We start from the raw sequence: 26156 nt of genomic DNA, 5'->3' as shown, positions 1-26156 counted from the left end.
CATCTGTCTTGAATAGCGGTGATCATGTTTGCCCGGACACAGTTCGTCCATAAGCATAAGAGAGAGACTTCCTTTAAGCGTGTCTCTTGAACGTGCGTCTCGTGATCTTCGGACGATACGATGCGCTTGGCACGACATGACTCGCACGCAGTCATGCACCTACCTCAATACGCAAATGATGCTGGTAGGTGGAACCTACGCACCAAAGTAAAGTTCGGCCGAGATAAAGGCAGCCCCCGACGGCTCAAGACTGAAGAAAGAGCGAAGAAGAGGAGAGATAACACGGAGCGCATATCGGAGTATTAGTATTCCGCAAGAGTGTCGTCCACGCGACCCGAGAACTACTCACCCCATGTTGCTCCCTCGTGTGCATTTCAATAAAGCCGCCTTCGCCCGACCGCACGTCTCTGACCGAATGACACAAACTTCCGTCAGGATCGGTATTATACTTTGTCGACATGCGTCTTTGAAAAGCGTGACATCACATCAGCATATAAAAAGGCTTGTAAAGAATTTGTGGAATTTTTCGTCCTACTTGACATGTATAATTTTAACGGATTAAAAAATAAAATTTTTTTTACGACTATATCTGAAAATATCACGCATAATGTATATATATTTGCGACGAAGTGACCGTGGAAAATTTCTCGGGCGAGACAGAATCTCCGTAAAAATATTGGACTCTCGACGCATCTAAATTGATAAGCATCGACGTATAATATCATCTTCGCTCCATCACACGTCCACGTCGTTTACTCGACCGGTATGACATGCGGTATGCATACTAAAGGTTCACGTATGAAATTTATGTCTCTAGTCATGAAAGTAACTCGGATAAATCTGACAGTTAATCGATTTCGAGGAAAATTTTCGAGACGCGAAGGTAAACCGGTATAATAGCGCATTACACTTAACATACGGTTATTCAGTGAGATAAAATAACGAGCGGTGTTATCAGTTGTGATATCTTGAGCTACGCAGAAGTAAAAGGGCAAAGCACATTCCACTGCATATGATATCTCAGTATCGAGCACTCTCTATGTAACCTTTATCAAATATAGCTAAGTAAATACAGTTGCATTAGATAGAAACTATGCAAATATCTGAGAACAATGTTAGTTATTTGCATAGGTATAACGTATTTTTATCTTTTTATGAAATAACTTCTAACTCCAATAGGAATTAAAATAACAGAGATTATTAAGCACACAAACAATTTTCATTTGTACTTTCATCTTCGATTCATTAAATAATTAATATATAAATATTATTCGAATTTTATTCTCTCAAAGAAATTTAAACAACATTGAAAAAATATTAGATGCATTAAAAAATTCTTAATCTCTGCATTTAAAAATTATAACATTAAATTTATTCATTAAATTTGATTAAGCTTTGCATATTAAATCAATCAATATTTTATTTAAAAATGTTAATTAAATTCTGTTATAAATTATAAATCGCGTTATGTTCCAACGCTTGATGTTTTTTGGAATTTATGTGTCTGTCACAAAAGATGTATGTTGCAACGATAAAAGAAATAACTAAATTTTTCAACATACACCTGTTAAAAAAAAAGATCCACGTTTAGATGGTCAAGTAATAAATAAGAATCCTTTTATGAAATCATATTAATGGGCAAATGGATAATTTAATGTTCTAGCAGCACTTTCGAACTTTCTACATCATCCTTTTGTCATATATTTCTCTGTAATCACTATTCCCTCACTCTCGCAAATAACCGGTCACTTCCGGTGGTAGTAGCGGCGACGATGCACGACACCACCCAAGTAGAAAAATAGAAAAGAAACTCAGAATCTCTTAATGATGGCTTTTAATACATGAGCATGATTATGCATGCATGACACGCGAGTCACTGGTTCGTCCAAAAGCATACAGCACAGAGAGAGAGAGAAAGTTTTGCAAATTTTGCATCTTTATAGATCACGTGCACCAATATTCATATGCTTTATTCCTTAACTATAAATTTGCCATTTTTATTCGGTACAAGGAATATTAAACTTTACATTTTTCCTTTTACAATATTAGAAGTGCCAGTCTTATAGTGCCGCATATGGATCTCTGATAAGGAATTTTTAATTCAAAGTAAAAAAAAAATGTTAAAAATTTGGATATTTTATTTATATGCATTAGTTTCGCACAGATTTACCATATGCAAACAAAAATAATTTAAATAAATAAAATAAATAAAATAAAAGATCAATATGAACCAAGCGCAGTAATTAATTAGGACGTAAAAATAATTTATCATAATGTGTCAATATAAAGCACAGAATACGTTTTGATCCTATTCTTCAGTGCAATTTTAATAAAAAATTAATCAATAGTAAGTTAACTCCAGTGAAAAATTAAAATAAAAGACTATATAAAAAAAAACAATAAATACATAATTAAGTTAAAGGCGATCAAGAAAATAAAAGCAAGTGGTACAAATAAATAATAAACAAAAACTAAATAAAATTGTAGTATTCTTCATGTCATACAATACATAATAAAATTATAGGGCTTAATTTCTGTTATAAAATAAGCATCTTCATGTAATTCTCTACAATTGGAAGGTCGGGAAGTAGAATAGATTTTTTGATGCCTGTAAGGCAATAATTTGATAGAGATATAGAAAAGAGTTCTTAATAAATATTAAGTCAAAATAACGAGTATGTTTTTAGAATTAATAAAGTGAAAAATGACATCAAGAAAATCCTCACTAATCTCCATCGTGAACTGATCTGGGATGGAAAAAAATTAAAAGTATACCTACAGTGTGTTTAAATAAAGAGGGAAAATAATTTAATCAACGATGGCTAGCGCGCGCGCGCGCGCGTTCAAGTATTATATAAAATTATTATCTAGAGGGAAATAACGATTACCTGAATCAGAATTGATGAATTCAGAGCATTGACGCAATCTATATGGACGTAACGCGAGTAACGGCTGGGAATAATCCCTAAGATGGATAATATATTCTTCGAGGACATTCGACACGCTTGTAAAAATTCGATCGCACAGCTCGCAGCGGATCGGAGGTGACAGACAGTGGTGGTAGAGGAAGGGAGGACGACGCGACGTTTCCCTGCCTGACTTTGATGGATCGAAGATCCCCCTCGATCCATTTACCCTCTTTTTTCGTCGCAAGTCACCGGCTCGATGTTTGTTTTTTATTTTTCCACAGATAAAACGCCGCGTCCGACAGGTTATTCTCTCACGGTGAATAACACCGCGCGTCACGTATGCACACGATGTGCTCAGATGCGAATTCATTGCGAGATGAAGGACGCAGCTGCAGTTGCCTCAAATGAGGCTGCCCGTAACTAAGATAATTGTCACATGATAATTGAACATCCCATATATTATAAGAGCTTAAATACTAAAAATATTCAATAATACAATATAAAAAATGTAAATCAATACAATATAGCTATAAAGGTTTGAATATTTCATACAATCAATAAAATAATAAAAAGAATAGTTATCCAATATTTTTGTAACGCAAATCGCGAAATCGTATTGTGCAAGCAATAAGTTCGAGTATTTGAAGTTTTATTATCAATTTTTCCAAATTTAGTGAATAAGTCTATACATCTTTATTATTGAGGAATATAGAAACAATAAAAAATTATTCAATTAAAAATTATTTTTTCGATGATACTTATAACCATTGCATTATCCGCATAATCGAGTGATCGCTCTGCGTTTTTTTAGGCGGCTCCCTTTATCTGAGCCTCGAAAATTTTGGTTTGTTCGCTCAACTATCGCACCCGGATAATGCGTGAAGACGCATAATACCAAGCCGTTATCTGTTCTTTCAATGTATCTCTATATCTCCCCGACTCTGGTTTCAAGAATCCCTTCCGGGGGATTGCACCGTCTAAATCGGAGAGTTACGAACGAATGAACGAGCGTACCTACCAACCGTGACCATTGGCGATAGGGATAAGCGGCGTCCCGGATTTCCTACATCGCTTTAAAATTACCCACTGCAGGACGGGAACAATTAGCATTGCCTTATGTCCGCGGAAAAAGCAGTGCGATAGTTCGCATCACCTACCAACATTGCGAATCACGGTTTGTCGATACGCACACGCGCTGATCCATTATCTGAATCTAAACTCGGTAAAATGGAAAAAGTAGTAGTTTAAATTATATATTTATAACAAAGAGAATGTAAAAATACATAGAGGAAATCTAAAAATTTTTATAATTTTTAACATAATTGTTCTAAAGCCCTTTCTTTAATGAAATTGAATATGATTAAAATAATAAAGTGAAAAAAATATTAAAGAACTCAAAGCTATACAGTTATATGTCCTGTAATCCTGCTAATTTATTGAATTAATTATATATATATTATAAGAATTTAAAAAAATTTTATATGTTATTGTAATAATAAATTCGTTGTCGTAATAGTTTATTTTTACAGTAGCGCGTTTTAGTTACATCTCTATCTCGCGTAATGATATTCTATATTAGTGTTATTGCCACTGATACCTATGACCTTTTGTCGGCGTGGTAGAGTAAAGGAAAACATTCAAAGGTCGCAAGACAGATTCGCCTTCAATCGGAAGAATGATGACTGACTTGTGTGTATGTGTGTGTCTGAAAGTTAATTTGAATATCTATTTATAGGCATGAAATTATAGAAAAGAATAAGAAAAAAAGGAATAGCAAAAGAAGAATCATCTCAGATTTTTTAATTCTCCGCATTTAACCGCCTTCGCAGAGAATTCATTGTGTGCGGATAAAAATAAAATATATTCGCTATAAAACGCGAGGAAAAGAAGAACGCGTCATTAAAAATAACAAGAAATGCGAATGTCGAGAAAGTATTAATTAATTGCAAGTTGCGAACGTGTGTGCATGTATGCGCATATACTATTAAGTGTGCAAGATGATAGCAATTAATTCTTTCTCAAAAGTTGAAAGGAATATATGAAATAGTTATTTTGCAATTAATCAAATAACTGCATATGTTTCAGAAAGTTCAGACATAATCAATGAGAAATTCTCTGTTTCATGCAGTAGCTAAGCAGAGGTATGTTAAAAAATTTATTAAAAATTATTTGCGGCTGTGTTAATAAACTCTGTTCGATATCGCAGTCACAATTCAATATTCCCTTTGCAATAATGAAATTATAACTGCAGTAAATTCAGCTATAGTTTGCGAATAATTTCGGTATGTCATCGCAATTGATTCTCGTCGCACGTCTCTCGTCCTTGCGCGCGGGTTTTCTTCTCGTATTTCCGCCAAAAAAAAAAAGGATGAGGAAGACAGAGAACGATGCGACGAAGCGTGACCTTCGCGAGGACTCCCGCGGAGATGACTTTTCGCGCGGGCAAAAGCGTGCCCGCCACTTTCGAAATAATACCGGGCAAATCTCTTGCTCGTTGGATGGGACGCCCCGTCGCGCGGCACCGAAAACAGCGAGGCGCTGGACCGAGAAAAAGGCAGAGAAAAGAGAGATCGCGTATAGAGAGCGAAAAGGAAGAAAGAAGAAGGGTAGCAGGAAGGATGAGGGGAGCGAGACGCCCAAGATAGAGAGAGAGAGAGAGAGAAGGGAGACACACCGAAGAGAGAATATGAAATATTCCCCGGTGCGAGCAAGCACAAGCAGCTAGAGTAACTCTATATTATTATCCTCTTTCACACCTCTCTGCACTTCTATATGCGCCGCGAAAAACCTTGGTACAATCAACGAGAGGCCGTTTATTGTTTCTCATTGTCGTGCCTCGTGCGGATACGCACAGAACAAAAGAGTTCTCCGTGTGCTGCGTGTCGTCGAGGTAAAAGTTATTATTCCCCCTGAGCTCGATCGCGGACATTAATTGGGCCCGACGTAAACCTTAATTAGCGCATCGAGACTTCGCTGATGAACTCAAGAGAGAAAGTTCGCGGTTTGAGAAAGATAGGTGAAAAAGGAAGAGAGAGAAGAGAGAGAGAGAGAGAGAGAGGAGAGGAGGGAGAGAAAGAGAACAGAAAATATAAACAGACTATCGTCGTAATATTATTTTTATCGATTTCTTTTAAATCTCATAAATTTTACTATTGATTTATTGATATCAATAAATTATGCTAAATCACAATAACTTGTCGATACACGTGCAATTTTTCCGCGTTTTTAATCATCGATTATATTTATCCTCGTTTCGATTTACGTATATGATGAATATTGCCTAACTTGGCAACACGTTGAAATAAACAAATATGAAAAAGCCAATTACACTTTATGTATGTAAATGCGCATTATAATTTCTACTATCAGGAATCAGATTTCTTGATCCTCAGACTATGTAAACGAAAAATGAATTATTTGCAATGCAGAAGAGTTCGCGAAACAATGTAACAATTTCCTATCGTCGGATTAGAAAAGCTGCAAACTTAATAAACATCACCTTTGTTAAAAAAGTTATTTTCCAAGCAAGAATAAATGAATGTTTTTTTGGCCACCACAATTGGCGTAAAAAATAGCGGGAAAATATCCGTCTGTCGTAAATTCGATCATTGAATCAAGATTTGTTCGGCTATTGCGCGTATCTTTACAACGATCCATCAGTTCCGGCGTATTCTCGTTTTGTGTGAGTGCTCTCGCGTGTCTCTGTATTAAATAATTCAATGAACCGACTCGTTCTGCGGCTTGGTAGGCGAAAGAAGCGCTACCAGATAGTGGTAGCGATCGGCGGAAAGGCGGACGAAAAAAAAAGAAGAAAGAAAAAACCTAGAATAGGCACGGCCGGAGGTGATTTGATACATGACATGTCGTTCGCTCGAAGTGCAACGCGCCGCGTGCTTTTTCCGCCTCTCTGCGCGCATTGTCGGCGCCGTTATGGCGATACCGATGCAAGAAGAGTGCATCTCCTGTTTCAGGAATCGCCGCCTTACGGAAGTTCGTCGTACACTGGTAGAGCAGAAATTGCCAGCTCGTGATAAAACGGCCCGATATGGATTCCCGGTCGGAATTGCATTAAGATAAACGCAAAGGGTTCGCAATTTTTGCGAGAGAAAAAAACGTTTCGTGACAAAAAAGAATCAAGAATCGCGCTATACATTTAAAGGGAATTTCATGGTTTATTTTACAAATTGTTAATTCAAGTCAAGTTTATGATTTTTTTTATTTAATAAATTTTAAGAGAGAAAGAGAGAGAGAGAGAGAGAGAGAGAGAAAAAGAGCTAACAAGTCTTCTTCTCCTATCCTTTTCTCTTAAAATCTTAATCTTTCATTTTTATAAGAATTATAAATTATAAGGAAAAATCAATCAATTGCAATTAATCGAACAAATAAATAAATAAAAAAATGCAGTAGCAAGGAAAGGGAAGGAGTCTGAAAGATCCTACATATGTATATACATATATGTCGCCAGGTGGTTTTAAAGATTCGACGACTCAATTTGAATGCAATTTGGAGCACATTAGCATATGTCAAGATGAAAGCTGAACTTATTTAACAGACATCTGACCATTAAAATTAAAATACGTTCTTTCCCAAGACAGGATGTTGCGGAAGATATAAATTTCTTTTAATTGTATTTTTTTTACACAAATCGATAGGATGCATTTTTACACGTATATTCATAAAAGATTGTATAAAAACTTGTCTCTAAATAAAAACATAATATAGTGCGAGATTGTTACAGCAAGAAATTATAAATATTCTTTAGTCTTTCAATTACGCACATACAATTAAGGCCATGTTTCAATTTCTAAGTCCAAGAGCTCGTCGAAAGAATTATCTTTACATCATTCTCGTTGAGATGACAAATGTCTAGATTATAAAGGGTATATCGAAATTAGAGATCTCGTACATGTCTGAGTATTGACGAAAGCCTTTAATCTTGTCTCGCGAATGGAGATACTAACGATTAAGAATTGTCTCATCGATATGGATATCTTTCGCAGAAAATTTTATTTTTTGTATATTGTACACATGTAAACATACGCGCGCGCGTCGAATAATATTTTCCTCTACTTATAAGAACTGACCAAGCATACGAATTAAGCCAATTAGAATAAATATCGCGTAAATGACAGGAGATGGAGATTTATCAAAATTTTGTATAAAAATAGAATTTTCGAAACATATTTTTACTATCGATACAAGTAAAAAACAGTATTTTCTTACCGCACAACAAATGATAATTGCCTAATATATCGATGACCATAATATTTTGAGATATACATGTATTATAACTCGTATATCGTCTTAATTCTCGGAATTTTTAATGATTATTAACGTCAAGCGTAAAATGCTAATATTCATTGAATTTAATTATTCAGCACAAAGAAGGGAACAAATCATAACGGCGATCATTTGTTTTAAAAATTTATTTGCTGATACATGATTCGCAAATCATTTTTTTCCTCTTAGCTTATTTTTAGCTCTTTTGCTATTTTTTATATTAATATTCAGCCAAATTATATTTTAGACGCTATGTAACTCTATTTTATTCCTTCTTTTTAAGGGGGATATACACATTGGTTATATACATAATTATATTAAATAACTTAGATATTTTATATATTAAAATATAAAATATATGTATATATATATATATATATATATATATATATATATATATATATATATAATATAGCGACAATATGCTTATGGGTATTTGTAAAGCCGAATTTTACACGTGCAGCTTTGATGTGTTAACAAGAAGAAAATAGACATTTTCGTGAAAAAGACGCGAGCTGTTCCTATGATGATTTATTAATCGGTCTCGTAACAAGAATGAGAAACAACGGAAACTATTCGCAAAACCTAGATAGAACAATGATAAATGATAAATAGAAAATATATATAGGTAGGCCACATTACATAGTACACTCCAAACATGAATGAATAGAACCTGCTTTGCCGCTTGCGTATCCATTATATGTAAGTCCATTCGCCCATTCGTATAATACTTAAGTGCGTTCTGCATACTATGCGTGCGTATACATTTAACGGTGGCCACTCTGCTATGACTAGTTCACATCTAATTCTTCATGTGTACACATGAGTACAATATCGCGATTTATTTATACTTTCTCTCTCTCTCTCTTTTCCCCTCTCTGTCTGTCACCTATACACGATGAACGCGCTGCACGAGTTTGCTACGCAGCAGATAATGGCGCCAAAGGACACTTTGCCGACAAATTATCATGTGGCGTATCGTCGGAATTAAATCGCCAAGATTGCACGCGATCGAATAAATTCCGTGACTATTAATGATTTGGTCGTGATTCTTGCGAAACGCGAGTCTCGTTTCGCGAGAATCATCAAAACTCAAATATGCGATCTTAGACAACTACTGGACCTTTTTGGTGATACAAAGTCGAGCAAGATGCAATAACGAATTTGTACGTATATTCAATTCTTGTGATCCGGTGTTCTTACTCATCAAGATTCGATTTAACTCTATGTAAATTTTGCTTGCAAAAAGGAAAAGGAATGTCGACAGTTTGAAAATTTTATTCTCATTGGTAAATTCTACTTCGAAACGATTCTTACTCATCAAGATTCGATTTAACTCTATGTAAATTTTGCTTGCAAAAAGGAAAAGGAATGTCGACAGTTTGAAAATTTTATTCTCATTGGTAAATTCTACTTCGAAACGATTCTTACTCATCAAGATTCGATTTAACTCTATGTAAATTTTGCTTGCAAAAAGGAAAAGGAATGTCGACAGTTTGAAAATTTTATTCTCATTGGTAAATTCTACTTCGAAACGATTCTTACTCATCAAGATTGGATTTAACTCTATGTAAATTTTGCTTGCAAAAAGGAAAAGGAATCTCGACAGTTTGAAAATTTTATTCTCATTGGTAAATTCTACTTCGAAACGATTCTTACTCATCAAGATTGGATTTAACTCTATGTAAATTTTGCTTGCAAAAAGGAAAAGGAATCTCGACAGTTTGAAAATTTTATTCTCATTGGTAAATTCTACTTCGAAACGATTCTTACTCATCAAGATTGGATTTAACTCTATGTAAATTTTGCTTGCAAAAAGGAAAAGGAATCTCGACAGTTTGAAAATTTTATTCTCATTGGTAAATTCTACTTCGAAACGATTCTTACTCATCAAGATTCGATTTAACTCTATGTAAATTTTGCTTGCAAAAAGGAAAAGGAATCTCGACAGTTTGAAAATTTTATTCTCATTGGTAAATTCTACTTCGAAACGATTCTTACTCATCAAGATTCGATTTAACTCTATGTAAATTTTGCTTGCAAAAAGGAAAAGGAATGTCGACAGTTTGAAAATTTTATTCTCATTGGTAAATTCTACTTCGAAACGATCATATATAAAGTACTGGACGATCGTGCGAAAGGTAATCGCCTTACTCGATTGTCATAAATTATGTTTACCGTCGAGAGACACGAATTAGAAAGCCATCTGAGCAATCGATAAGTCAAAGCCGACCCTTTTTCTCTGCATTCCGACAATGATTATCACAGCAGTCTCCATTGAATTTTAACGAGACTTATTTAATTTGTATTACGAATTTGTGTTGGTATCGAATATTAAGCGATGAATATTATTACGATTCTGGCATTTATGTCGTTAAAATTTTTTTATCCAATTAACAGCGAGCAGAGGCTAAAAATTTCGTCAAATTTTTCATGATTGCCAATTTTACGGCCGCATTTTTAATTTTATATCTCGCGTCACGGAGATTTAATAGTTGTTTAGCGACATTTATACTTCCACAGAGTCAAATTTCCAAAGTCCGATATAATTAATTATACATTAGAATATACATATATACAATAAAGTGTGTGTGTGTGTGTGTGCCAGTTTTGTCTTGGATCATTTATCGTCTAAGGCTAAATATGCGATATTTTCGTTTCTCCGATTTATTTGCTCTCGAAGAGAGATCCTCTTGGATAAAAATGCAAGAGTTTAAATATTATAATTTTGAATGTGTTTGAATGATTGAATTATACTATGATTTAAGTTTGACAAAACTTAAATCATAAAATAATAAAATAAAATAATAATAAAAAGATATAAGAAAACGTTCTTTTCAGTAAAAATGATTGATTTGCATTTTGACGTATAACTTTCGATATTCTACATATCTACATTATAATATACTATATGAATTTGTGTTTAAATATGATATATATACTGCATTATTTTTATAATTTGCTTCTTTATATACATAAATTTTAATTTAACACAACCGATTGGGCTATCAATTATTATTAAGTGATGGGTAAAATAACCGCTTTGAAAAGATAATGCGTTAATTATGGATTCGATAATTATTAGCATGGTTAGCACTCCAATGAAATTTATTGGCTAATATTTTATGTTTTACACATCTTCGAATCTAGACATTGGCGACGAGGTTAATGGTTATTTCATTTGTGCGGCGATCATGTCCGGGATCACCGTCATCATCGTAGCAAAAGTCACACAATCGCATGCTTATTATTATTATATAATATGACTATATCTCGTTCTTGCTATCGGAGAAAAGTTCAAGCCACAAAATCGACAAGCCATACAATCGTAATTATCATACAGTCTCCGCCGGTGCTTTTCCTGTCTCGAATGCGTGAAAATATTTCAATATTGCAATAAATTGAAAACCAATAATAGCCCAAAAATAAAAAATGAAATTTAAAGAAAAATATGCTACTATATTTTATAAAAAAATTATTTTATATTTAATATTATGTTTAATTTTAAAAATGTCGCCAGTAAATAAATTAATAAACAAGTGTTTATACGACCAAACTGGCAATTTATTGTTTGATTATTATATCACGACGTTTCGACCATATGGTTTTGGTCCTTATCAAGTGAAACTAAAATTACAATACAATAAATAATGATAGTCATGTTACAAAGAAAACATAGATTAAGCAACTTACGTTATAATTAAAAGTAGAAGAGAAAATCGAAATGTCAAACCGACATTGTGTCAACCACTATATTTGGAATACTGAGATCAACTAAACGACCTTTATTAATTTATCGTATATGTTGTTTAAATTCTCTGTATCTTTTTGGGAATTAATAGTGTTGTCAAATTTTTTAATAAAAAACATTTCAGCTATTTCTCTCTTTCTTACATGTTTTTCGTTATGTAGAATATTAAGAGAGAAATAGCTGAAATGTTTTTTATTAAAAAATTTGACAACACTATTAATTCCCAAAAAAGATACAGAGAATTTAAACAACATATACGATAAATTAATAAAGGTCGTTTAGTTGATCTCAGTATTCCAAACATAGTGGTTGACACAATGTCAGTTTGACATTTCGATTTTTCTCTTTCTACTTTTTAATTATAACGTAAGTTGCTTAATCCTATTTTTTCTTTGTAACATGACTATCATTATTTATTGTATTGTAATTTTAGTTTCACTTGATAAGGACCAAAACCATATGGTCGAAACGTCGTGATATAATAATCAAACAATAAATTGCCGTAGTTTGGTCGTATAAACACTTGTTTTATATTTAATATTTTATATTTAATTAATATTTATTTTATATTTAATATTTTATAAAAAGAAAAATAATAATGTCGAATATAAAATATCTTATCTCGTTAATCGTTATTTTAATTCGTGTATCATTCTTGAAAGTTTATCCGTTTTCATCTGAAGATTTGTCTCGATCATTGTATTATGTCATTTTGTATAATAGGTCGCAATTGTGTCTGACAAATGTTCGCGTTCGAGAGGAACATTAATATACCTAATTCCTCGTGCGACTTATTACCGAATTACACACGCCGTTCTGTCGAGCGTGTGGCGCAATTACCAAACTTTACGATGACGCGAATCAGTGCCTTTCTCGCCCTACACGAGGAGAGAAGTAAATCCGTCGATTTATAACCGAGAGAGCGCGGACTCGTCGCCGTCGTGCGGCAGGATGTTGTGAAATTGCCCGATCGTTAACGAAAGATACTCACCACTTATCACATCGCGCATTATATATGTGCCTTTAATAGCTTTCCTACGAGCTGCGCGTCATGGATATCGTAAATATATCGAGGAACGATTTCTCGTATCAAGATCGAAGATCGTTAGGCTCGTTAATTTTCGTCGAAAACGGTAATGTACAGAACAATTCTCGGTGCCGTTACCGTATTGTAGAAGATATAGAGGGAGAGAGGCTGTCTTTCTCTTATAATTCGCGGGCCTCTCATCTCGGTCGATGGGCCATCGTTATCGAAAGTCGACCTGTCAGATTGAAACGTTTGCACGTGGTGCTTTTAATGGACAGTGTCAGTCAATTTGTTCCGCGATACGCCCCGCGTATCGAAACGTAACTCAGGATATTCGAAAATTATCCGTCTCGTATCGAGGCCACAGTCGTAATGTTTCGCGACAGTGTATAATTTTCGCTCGTCGCTCTTATGATAGATTCATTCCACTCGTGACGGTCGTTTTCATTTTCGGCAGTATATATTATTATCCGCGATCCACGTATAACACGAGAGAAATTCACGGGAAGATCGCCATTTGCACTTATAGCTTTTCTATAATCGTAAAACGTGTGCAATTTATAAATTATTTTAAGATTACTTGTTGGGAAGTATCGATTATAATCTTCAAATATTAATAAATAAATAAAATATGCAAACAAAGTGTAATATTAGAATTTATTCAACAGAAAATAAAAAATTATAAATTAAAAAATTAATGGTCTTAATTGTAAACTTTAAATCTGTCATAAAATCTCTTTTTTGCAATATTTTCATACTATTTAAATTAAATTATAATAATAATGCTAAATTAATATACGAATAAAAATTTATGATTATGTAAAATTAACATTTTCTCTCTGATTGATTTAAAAAATTTCTTATATTTATCATATGTTTTTATTTATTTTAAATTTATCTTTTACATTTTTATCGTATTTTTATTGATTTATTTTTATTATTAATTCTATTGCAACATTGTTTACTTCATAATTTCTCTAAGATTGACTAATTTTTTAATCGAAGGAAAATAAAATTTCACAAACCGATTCAAACACTCGCAGTGACAAATTCAAATGATTTCTTTTATCGATCAATTTTCTGTAATATTATTTACGCGCCGAACAATTTTTCGAGATATCTATGCGTGCTCTGAATTCCAGGGTATTCCTACCTTCTAATCAGAGCCTGATCTAGCTCTGTCAGAAAACCTGTTCGAAATCGGCGAAGCATTATGATACTGAATAGACAACCGCGGACCGTTAACTAATCTTCCTAGTGACCTTTCCACATTAACTCGATTTTACAACCGATATATCATCGCGCGACAGTGCGAGCTCTGTTTCCGAACAATCTTTTTAAATTCAAGGAATAAATAGAGATGACCAAACATTTTTTGGAAAAATTTAAAACATCAATTTCATCTTAAGCAGACCTAATTTAAAGCATTTTTTCAAATATTCGGTATTTTACATATGAAAATTTTGTAAAGAAGTTTTCCGTAAATTATTATTCCGGAAAAGAAAGATATTATTATTAATTTCACTCTGCATTAAGATCTAAGTTTGTAAGAGTCGCCGAGTTGCGCAGGTTTTATTTATTCATATCACCGACGTTTTAGTTTATCAAAGAATTGACATGAAAAATACGCGATGCAAACTTTCATGGGTAGTGGATGCGCTCGCTACATTCGCACGTTACTCGTTAATACGCTACATTAACCAATAATTCTCGCGTCTAGCCGCTAGCTACGTCACAATCACGCCGACCACTCGACAAATCATTCCTCGTTAACGCCGATTTTTTTTTATTAAAGGGAAAAATATTAATTTGTGCCGTTTCTCGGCTGTCTGACTAACGGTCCTTTGCTTACCATCAATCTCTATGTATGAGCGTATATTTTCTCTTTTTCTCGACTTTCCTACTCTTCCCTATTATTATTTCCCCGATGTTGACGCGTTGATACTGCCGTCGCGGCGCCTTGTCAAGTAGTCTACCTGCAACCGGTTGACGCGGGAAAATCCCAAGACGCTTGAGAGAGATAGATTTTATCATGGGATACTGCTGGGAAATTATAAGAGATGCTCGAGACAATAAGTTTTTGTATTCAACACATCCGATTTTTAATCGATCGTGAGGAATGGAATCTTGCAATTGATTCTGAGCGGCGATTCGATTTTTCGAAGCAAGTTTCGAAATGCGATGTCGAGACATATCTGTGTGAATAAACTGCTTCTCGGAGCATATGTGAAGTTTAGTAGCAAAAGATTTGTCTAATTCGGATATAATTTTTATTAATTTTTGACATTTTATTATCGCGATGGAACAAAAAAAAATATATTTTTTCGCTTATTTTCTCGCCAACATTTATATTTCCAAGAATTGTAAAATTTTAGAGCGGGCTTTCCTAAATAGTCGTCCTCACGTACGACGATTGGTTCGCACATAAAACATGACGACGGTCGTATATCACGGTTATCAGACGCGCGTCGCGGCTGCGATCATTCAAAACCTCCCGACAAATCATTCCTCGTTAAAGACGATTTTTTCTTCATACTCGAGAAGGAAAAATATCAATTTCTGCCGTTTCCCGCCCATATCTCTTCGTCTGCCTAACGGTCCTTTTCTCCACTGCGCATGTCTATCTTTCATCTCGTCCCTTTCACACTCTCCGCGCCCATCTTTTTCCACATCGGGATGTGATAACCGCGAGAAACTCCGCGCCAGTAAGACAAGGTGTAGCTAAAGGTAGCGCATAATCACTCGTCGTGCGTGAAAAGCGCTTATATTGGGCGTCCGCGAAGGAAAGGGGACGTGCGAGAAAAGATGCGAACACGTAAGGCGAATGGCGTAAGATAGAGGAAAAAGGGTGAGAGCGATGGTATTAACGCAATTTTCTAGGCAACCGTATATGCGCGGCAAGAAGAGAAACAAGAGGTAATTACCGTGACAGCGTCAGTATAACGCATCGCGCATATGCAACGGCTGTGATGCGGCCATTGATTTCTGGCTACACTCGATTTTATCCGGTCGACGCTGAATTACGAGTCGCTTGATATATAATTCGATCGTAAAGCCGCCTTGTCTGTTCTATTGCTCGCGTTGAATTAAACGTATCTATTCTTATGTTGTTTAATCGCGCGACGTTAAAATACAGTAAGGCTCGTCATACTTAAAATTGCCGCAGATATTACGAAGTGATTTAATCAAGTATTACTGTTTAATAGTCATATGATTTAATACTTTGACATTACGAAATTATTGTATGAATTTTTACCGTTTATTCTCGTTGATTTTCTCAATTTTCTACGTTCTATTCCGTTAAGATCGTCGACCGTTTCTCATTTGCGAGCTCGTTTATTTATTATTTGCATTGTCGCGACGTCGGTCTTTACAAGGAGGACTTCGAAGAGTGTTACTTTGATGTAACATAAGGAAACATTAGAGAGAGAAGGAGAGACAAAGAAGTGAGTGCGAACCTGGCACTAAGTAGTGAGCGCTCTCGACAATGCGCGACGGGTGTGCTTTTACCTCTACGCTCTAAAGAGGTAAACCTCTCCCCCTTTCTGACCATTCAACGAAAATGGCATGCCATTATTGGCATTGTGGCGCCGACGAGAAAAGCGAAGAAGCGAGATTACGGCAAGCCCCAGTCAGTCGCTAATTCCCGCCGTGGGCTAACGATCGTGTTATTAGCGCAAATCAAATTGGCGGCTGTCTCACGCCGGAACAACGGCTGGACCGCCAAGAGGCGGAAGGAACGCACTGAGAATTAATTTACTCTCGCGGCGAGCGAAAGGGCGTGTTAATTTGCATATCGAAATCAAACGCACGCGCCGTCAGAGTCACTCCAATTCCCAATCACTTACTTCGTAATGCTTCGACCGCTTATTTTTACGTTTAATACAAAAAGCTGTCTGTTTTCAGAAACAAACGTGTCTCCGTCATTATCACCTTTGCATGAGGAGACAATTTTAAGAATTATGTGGATGTAATTTTTCATTATCTTTTATCCTTAACTATGTACAATTTATTATTAATTGTATGCAATTATTAATTGTATGCATGTATACATTTTTCCACCTTTTGTTCTATATTGATATATTATTATATCATTATCGAACATTTCACGTGTTATCGCGACTGATTTAAAGTGGAAAAAGTCTCGTTTCGCGATGCGTCATTCAACGCGGACATTTGAATTTGCTCGAAGCGTCGTGGCAATTTCAATTATGTCGCAGTTTTTCATTATGCTCGGTTACTTAATTATAGCGTGAAATACGACGGTCTGTCTTCACGATTGCGTTCGTACTTTACGGAGGGATAAGTTCAATGAGTGAAAGAAACTATGGAAAAGTAGTTCCAGTTTTTATTATCCCGGATATTATCCAAGAATAGAACTTTAGAGAGATATAAATGCTATTAAATTTTATTAATTTTATTAATGTTACTAAATTTTATTAATTTTAAATTTAGAAAAAGAAAAAGATAATATTAATGGAATTAAAGTTTTCGTCAATTTTTTTTTCCACAAAATATCGGTTTTTATCACCTGCATGGATTTTATCTAAAAAATGTGGAATTTTGCCAACTCTGGCTTTATGGTATTGTCACGCCGCCAGATTTCTCGAACTGAGCGCCGCTAAGGTAAATTAACACGCTACAGAGCAAACGTCACGATCGATTATTTATGTATCCCTATTATCCGCGATAAGCGACACGACACCCGGCATCTATTCACGCGCGCCGCGCTAATTATGAATTTTTTCTCCGGCCTCTTTCACGAAACGCGGATCTGGTCGCGATAAGCTGCACTAATGTGTCCAATCGCACCGTGTCACCGTCGATCGACACTGATACTGACTGGTGCAAGAACCGACGCGTTAATTGTCGCGTGCCTCGGCATAAAGTCCAACGATCTTACTCGTGAAACTATCGATCGAGTTATCACAGTGAAGGGCAGAGATGTTCTCGCATACTTATGTACTGTCGCCAATAATAGTAAACTCGCGATTCCAATATCGACCGATTATCTTGCGCAATAATTACGATAATTACATTGTTATCACGCCTAGAATAGTCAATCTCGGGATATTTTATAACTGAATTAAGAGAGCACGCGATATACAACGCCGATTTTTTGAAGTTAGCAATTACTTTAGTAGGGTTTGGGTAATCGATCGTAAAGATGACGTTGTTTTGGCGTCGTCGATCTCCTTATTGTGTATTCTCGATTTTTTGTTTTCCCTATATTGTATCTCCGCGTGCGTGTTTCCGCAATGGAATCACGAATTACCGTCGCTGAAAAATCGCTCGAGGCTTCAACGGACGTTCGCCGACTTCTGGGACCTTGCGCATTTACCTGCATACAGGGTGCCCCATTAGTAGTCATTAAACTTTCCTGCATGACTGACTTGCCCGGCTTTCGGGCTCTGCAACGCCGGTGTTCATCGGCCTTGCGAGAGGCCGGCGTTCGCCAACCGGTGCTCTCCGTAAGTATGCGATCTTTAGAAAATTGGATCGTGTTTGCATCGCGAATGTGCGCGCGCGACAGGTTGCCATTATGAAATCTAAAATTCAGAAAGCTATACGCCTATAAAGTAAATTACGTTTTTATGGATATCATGATTTATAAATCAATATCTGAAACACGATTTTCCTTATTGCTATTTTGTTGAATCTAATGTTATGAAATTATGTCTATTATTAGTACATTTGCATGCGATGATTAGATTAATATGTCGATAATATGGGCAAATAATATTAATAACGCGCAAAATAGATAATAATTTCATAGATTAGACACTATTAATATTTCGCATGTCAATAATAATTGCGTTATATATAGTATACCATATTGATAATTTTCTAATTGGCGATTATATTATTTTGCTTTATCATTACGGCAATAACAAGCGCGATAATATTATGACTATTCATATTCATGATATTTAAAAAATAAGGATACTATCGACTTCAAATAAATAAAATGTATTATAATAAATAAAGTGTAGTAAATATCATATCAAGTTCAACGCGTAATCCTCGCCCAAGAGCACGGCGAGGCCGGTCATATATAATCCGGTGTATTGCCCAACGTGATTTCGAGGGTTACCCTATATAGTGAAAGGCGCGAAAGAAGCTTTGTGGATACGGGGATGGTCACGGAAGTGTCCGGCGTGTCCGGGAGCGACCGTCCGAGTGCGGATGGTCACCCCGTTACGGAGGGTCATCCATTGGTTCGCTCTCACTTAGCATAAAAGGGGTAACCAGCAATGCTCGTTGCTATAATGGAACGAGTGTCCCATGGACACATAATTAGGCGCGCAGTCCATGGGAAATTCGGACCCCATTCCGACGTTTTAACGTCGGGCTGGACGTTTCGCATAAGCATTAAACGGTGGGGTTCTGTCCGCGCGCGGACAGAAAAATCGCAAAGTGTCGACGAGCAGTTGTCAAACACTGAGAAATACGACACGGCATAGCGTGAAATAAATATTTAACATGATAGACACGCTATAAAATCGAGAGACAATCTGCACCGCGGCTCTCGATGACATAAAACGGCACGCTCACTTTACTCGCTGTTTCCTCATTCGTTGTTCATTTACGCGCCGTTTTTATTGCGCGACTCGTCATCCCTCGCGTAGAAATATTACTGCGAGAAAGACTGATAGAGTGAGATAAATACATCGAAGCAAATGCGGTATTCGTAATTAGACATTATCAACTGTCGTTGTTGGGAAACATACCGTTTCTCGTTACGCGCCGGACTGTTTGCTTAATGACTTGATAACTATTCGTTTTAAAATCATTATACTATGGAAAAATGCTGATCATGTAACGACAAAATTAAGGACCGATGTGATACACCGTTATACTCGAGACAACCGATGATAAAGTGTCGGAGTATCGATTAAAAATTCTGTTTTCCAGAGAAATGCTTTTGACGTTAAAAAATTTGAAGAAAATAATTATCCGTATGACGTTTCTCTCACATAGCAAGGTTAAAGATGACAAAGAATTGTCATTAATATTCATTCCGCGTGCAATAATGAAATTTGCATATCTGTCAGTTCTTTTATAATCAAGATTTTATTATGGACAATCCCAATTAAAACTATTAAAATAATTAAAACTATTTAAACTCTGAGATTTACGATATATGTCCACATGTCTCTAACAATTTAAATTTTAAAATTTAACCTAATAATCTAATGATTCAATCATATGCCAAAATGATAGTCGTATATGACTTTAGTGAACTTTTTATCGCGATCTTTTTTTATATTTTTTATTATATCAATTAAAATTTTATAATAAAAAAATATATATTTAATATTACACACACAAACACACATATAAAGTGTACTCATAATAATTAATTGATAAATCACTTTACTCCTAATATTCGTTGAATGGTCAAACTACAACTCTTTGTCTGTTTATCTCTCTATACCTTTAAATCTTATTCTTTTTCCAGCTTATCATATTTGTCGAATACTATATATCGAGTTTGTTATGCTTTTACCGCAGGCAATAGATTGTCGATCATGCATTATAGACTGGATTGCAAAACATCAGAAGGAATGCTGTCCCGATATCGCCGTCCGAAAAGAATCTATACGAACCTCAAGGTCGATCGAATCGCACGACTACTACTCGCATTGCAATCACTGTGAAATCAATATAATTGCGATGAGTTTAATTTTCATTTTTAGATACGGAAAGATATAACCGGACCAATTCTTTACTATGAGATATAATGCCGCAATATTTTTCATATAATTGATAATCGTCATTTATTTTTTCATTTGAATGCAATCTCTCTCACGTTTAATTTATTAAATAAATTATCAAAATTATTCTCGTAACGCTTTTATAATTATTATCTGATTTTAAGTAAGTTCAAGTTATCTGATATGTCGGTATGGCATTTATTCTAATGAATTAATTGGATTGACGCGCGTTGTTATCATCATTAATATGCCTAATGCTTAGATATATTTTATTAGATCTATTTTCGCATGCCGACGATATCTCGGATATAAACTATATATAAACTCATCGAAATTGTACCGGTTTCGCCCGATCTCGACGCTCGTTCGTGCCGTTTAATTTATTCCCGATACCAATACCCGGCGTGGCCCTATCGAAAGAGAAATCCGGTGCGCCTACGCATGCGCCCATCAAAATCCCAATTCAATCGAAGGTAAAGACTCACGCTTTATCGGGCGAGTGCTGTCAATGTGACACGTCCAGCTGTAGGCGTAGTAAGTCGAGATCCTCGGAGGTATCCTACCGGATAGGTCCAAGTGGACGATACTCTGATTCACGAGTCTGATAGCACGAGTCTGATAGCACAAGTTCCGAAAGCCTAAAGAGCTCGGAATCACGCACTCACTTTTCTGTTTCTCCTTTCGGAGCACTCAGTTTTTTCATTAGCACGCGAGTCCTCTCTCAATTGTTTCCGATCATAATATCGTCGTCCTCACGCGATCAAAAGTTTCTCGATCCTCGCGCAGGGTCGCGAGATAATCAACGACGGATTTTCGAGCTTGCGAAAGCTCCTCCTTGTCGGCGATTCTACGGACTGGTTAGTCGACTAGCGACGTGCATTCATTAATATATATGATAATCATCCAATACGTATACGATGCCTCTCGATGATTGCTCTCGTCTCCATTATCTTTATCGTCGTCATCGTCGTGATCATTGCAAAAGCCAACGACGACGGCGCCACGCAAAACACCATCGTAAATATGAACGAGATCGTTCGCGATCGATAAGATGAATGAAACCGAGGTTGAAAAACACAGAGAAGGTATACAGTGGCACTACGATATCACTCGCGATCGGAACTCGGTTTAATCTCGTTCATCCAGCGATATGGAAATCGCGATAGAAAATCGCGCGCTTGATTTTATTCACGATAATAAAATCTTTCCTTCCTCTTTGCACCGTTTGACGCACTTTTCTCTACCTCGACACCGTCACTCTCCGTGTCTCGGCGCGTTTTCACGTATCTTTGGTCATTTCGTTATCGCGCCTCCACCTTCGCCGTCCACCTCATCCTCCGTCTTTCCTCCTTTTCTTCTTCTTTTCCTCCACCGCCGTCGTCTTCGCCTTTTCCTCCTTCCTCCTCCTCCTCCTCCTCCTCCTCGTCCGCCTCTTCCTCTTCCACCTCCAGTTTCTCCACCTTCGACCAGCGGAGGCAAGTCGTCGCTCTCTCTCTCTCTCTCTCTCTGTTGTCCTCTTCTTCTCTTTCCTCTTTCTCCTTTTTTTCCTCCGCTTCGTCCTCTGGTCCCGCACGATCAAACAACCACCACCGTCACCAACAACACACTTAGTTCCGCCGCAGTGCTACGAGCGGAGGTGTCGTCACGCGCGTCGACTAATTTTCGGACGAACTTTCCGGTTCGGTGTCTTGTATTGGACTGTGCAGAAGTGGCACCTTCCAGTTTCTGAACTTACATCTTGTCAGGTAAGTGTGAGCTTTGCTCGCGCGTTCCCGGGGCGGTGGCGCGCCTGTGTGCGTGCGTGTATGCCCACACGCGTGTCGCCATGCACGCTCCTCTCTGTGTGTACGTGTCGCGCCGCAGACCCGCCTTCTTCCCCACTCTATACACGCGGCTCTATCTGACCTCTCTCTCGTGCGCGTGCTCTCGATCGCCGCCATACGAGTGCGATAGCGCTCTGTCCTCTTACGCGCGTGTTACTTTGTATGCGTGCGCCGCCGCCGCGGACGGGCCACGCGAGTGTACGGGTTACCCCCGTGTGTCGCCCGTACAGAGACGACGACCACTGGTAGCTTCGTTCAGGTAGATCGGAGCTTAGACGTTTTTATCTCTCTCTTTCTCTGTCATTCCCCCTTCTCTCTCTCTCTCTCTCTCTCTCTCTCTATTCTTCTCCTTCTCTACATATCCCTTCTCAACGCTGTTTTCTTTCTCCATCATACACGCGTCCTCTACGTTCCCCCTTCCTTCCTTTCCTCTCCTCCCGCCTAGTTCTTTAGATGCGTGAGTGCGTGCGTGGCTTTACTGAGAGGACATTTAACGCGTCGCGATCGTTTTATCCCTACCAGCCGCGATTCCAGAGAGAGATAGAGAGAGAGAGAGAGAGAGAGAGAGAGAGAAATGCAAACGGGGGTTTTCTAAGATAAGATATGCTGCAAGGGTAGCTGAAGAAGTTTTCGCGCGGTAACACTCTTTTCCGGGGATAATTACAGTTATCGTTACTATCCTCGAAAAATAATCCACGAGATTTTTTTTTATACGATAATATTGCCAACGCTCGTACAATAAGTATTTTATCTATAGTTGTGCATGATGATGCGCGCACTATATTATTAAAGCTTAAAATGTGTAAATAATGTATACATTTGCCTGAGTGCTCAAATCAAAAGCACAGCTCTCGATGATGTTATATCGCTGTTGGATCTCACACTGCGCATCGCGTTGAATGACGAGCTGTGGATTAAATAAACTTGTCTCCTCCCGGAATGTATTTAGCATATTTTCGATGACAGCGATAAGAAAGTATAAATCTGTGCTGAGAGTCCCATTCGAAGATTTCTATATTTATAAGATAGCATGGAAAAGTAATAAATTTAATTACTTTAAGATAATTAAAAAATCTTCGATCGCGCACGCGATATAGATGCGCGTTATTGTTCGTTAAAGCGAGAAAGTGTTTGCAATTTTGCGACTTTCCAGTATCAAAATTTTCATGCTAATTATCATCATTCCCTCCGTAAATGCTTAATAAACACATTTCATTATTTAAAACAGCATAACGTCATATATATCAAAATATAAAGTGCACTAATCTCAGCACATACAGTTTATCACACAACAACAATCACTTTTTTTATCCATGTATATGACTTGATTAATGACCTGACATATGAGATTGATATTTTTTTTTTTTTTAATTATTTCGTTGCAATGTTCTTTCATATACACACAATATCTTAATTTTAACATTAATTATCTTAGCAATTATATTCGAAATTAAAATCCTGGCAAACTTCACTTAAAAGTGACTTAAGAACAAGGCTGTCTTAATTTGCCAGAACCTCTTCATCCTTGGACGCTTATAATGCAAAAACCACTGAAGCCTTCTGGGGTATCTTGCATGGACATTATAAGTGTCCGACGACGAAGAAAGAGAAATTCGCTTGACGTTTTAATATTGTCCCCGCTGGCACGAATAAATCGCTCATTCGAAAACAACCTCAGGCGTGGAAAACGCAGATTCCCGGTATCTCTCTGATCTTTTTTTTTTTTTTGTCCGAATGGAAACTCGTTGAAAGTTTCACCGAGATGTCACCAGTTGCTTTATTATGTCGCTCTGATATTCCGGTAAAAAGATTCAAAGTCATTAAACACGGTAGGGATTTTCCTGTTTCGACATTTCTTCTGCATCTACTTAAGCGGTTTGATATATTTTATAAGCGCGCGAAACACGGGGAGAATTATGGTCACCTTCTTGGATCGTATGAACGATTCCGACGAACAATGTCCTTCCTGAGAAGGCTATCCGCCGAAACATGTATATATACATTCATCTCGTATAAATTTTAATTTGTTAGATGAAATTTTATCGTGCGCGTCTCTTTATCTCTCTCTTGAGAATACGTTCCGACTAATTACACCATTAATTGCGTTTCTCTATAGTATAAAAATTATGAATATTATGAAGGTGATCGGAAAGTCTTGCTGCAAGCATCCTGCGGGCAGACACGACGTATTGATATATCAGCGCAAATTGCGGTCTGATTAATTGATTCGCCAGTTGCGCGACAAAACCTCGGGCATGGAAAATGCGGATTCTCTCTGCATTTCTCGCTGTCTCTCTTTTCCTCGCTTTTTTTTTTCTCTCACGAACTCTCTCGATCGACGACGGGGACAACGACAATGCCTAGAAGCCAGTCGTCGCTCGAGAATTTCACCTTGGGCGTCTCGATCGGTGATTTTACCGAAGCCGAGGAGAGCGCCCAAGTTCGCGTTAGTGCAAATAAGAGGATGGTTTCACGAGCGGCTCGTCGTTGACCGTTCATTTTTCCAACTTCGGTCGTTCGCCTATAAGCGATCTCGAGTGTCGATCTCGTTCCTATAATAAGACCGATCAGGTATGCAGGCAGACTCGAAAGACGGACGAGCATCTGCATGCTCAATGAGAAAAGACGAGACAGAGATGGGAGAGAAAGAAAGTCGCAGATAGATATTATTAATCAAATAAAATTTGAATTAGTTAATTAAGCGATGATATATATGATATTTGTTGAGACGAGTAATTTTATGATCGCATGAAATTTGGGGCTTTCAATTCGCGCTCAGATGCGAGATATGCCATTTAGGGGAGAAAGATCGATTGAAAATCGATTGATCAATCATTGATTGAACAGAAAATAGTTATGACCAGCTATCACTACAATAGTTTACTGTATGAAACGTAGCGTTTAAATATATGTATTGTAATTTTTTATTCAATTGTCGTTATTATTATTGATTGCATCGCGTTTAAGCATCGATATAGGCGATACATTTATTACTATCGCGAATAAAAAAAAAAAAATAGAGAAAAGAAAATGACATGTTACAAAAAGACAGAATGACAGAAATATGTTAAGGAAGGTATTTTTTAATGACGCTATGTGTTATTTATGTATATAAATAGATTGATGTTTTTTAACAATATAAATGCGAAATAAAATAATTTCTCGTGTAATAATTTTTTTTTTCCATTCATAAAGAAATTTATATAGAATATAAGTAATATATAATCTTGAATAAAATATGTTGTTGCTTATGGAATATTATCATCGTATAAATTCTATTTCAGTGCTTTTCTAAAGATCCTTACATTAACAGTAAATTTGTTGTGTCGCCAACGATTTTCACAGGATTAAACAGTGCCATAATTAAATTACCATCATCACGTACTATAAAACAGGTCTTACAAGTTTTTAAGGGACACACACACACACACATATACATAATACCTTGGCCACACAAACAAGTTCATTCTGGCGCAATTTTAAGTAGTAAAAAGAAGCGTGGGTCAGCCGTAAATTACATAATAAATTATTGATATATTTTTATAATGAGATTTTTCTTTCTTATTATGTAAATATAAACGATTTTTCATAATGAATCTTCAAGCATACACATTTAAAAGTTATAATTAAAAAAGATATAATTGAATA

General features: G+C 36.4%; 1 protein-coding gene and 1 long non-coding RNA gene across 5 annotated transcripts in view; one reads left to right on the top strand and one right to left on the bottom strand.

Annotated features, from left to right (window-relative positions):
- LOC126858490 (uncharacterized) overlaps nucleotides 1-26156 on the bottom strand; it is a 107586-nt gene that overhangs the window by 36141 nt on the left and 45289 nt on the right. The window lies entirely within an intron of this gene.
- LOC126858549 (uncharacterized) overlaps nucleotides 21176-26156 on the top strand; it is an 89205-nt gene continuing 84224 nt past the window's right edge. Inside the window, exon 1 of the long non-coding RNA XR_007688691.1 lies at nucleotides 21176-22430. This is a non-coding gene — a long non-coding RNA (uncharacterized LOC126858549). The remainder of the gene's footprint in view (nucleotides 22431-26156) is intronic.

This window comes from Cataglyphis hispanica, chromosome 25, assembly GCF_021464435.1.
Source record: "Cataglyphis hispanica isolate Lineage 1 chromosome 25, ULB_Chis1_1.0, whole genome shotgun sequence".
In the NCBI taxonomy this organism is placed as follows: domain Eukaryota; kingdom Metazoa; phylum Arthropoda; class Insecta; order Hymenoptera; family Formicidae; genus Cataglyphis; species Cataglyphis hispanica.
The sequence above is the reverse complement of the archived record's forward strand: the minus strand, read 5'-3'. Positions and strand labels throughout refer to the sequence as shown.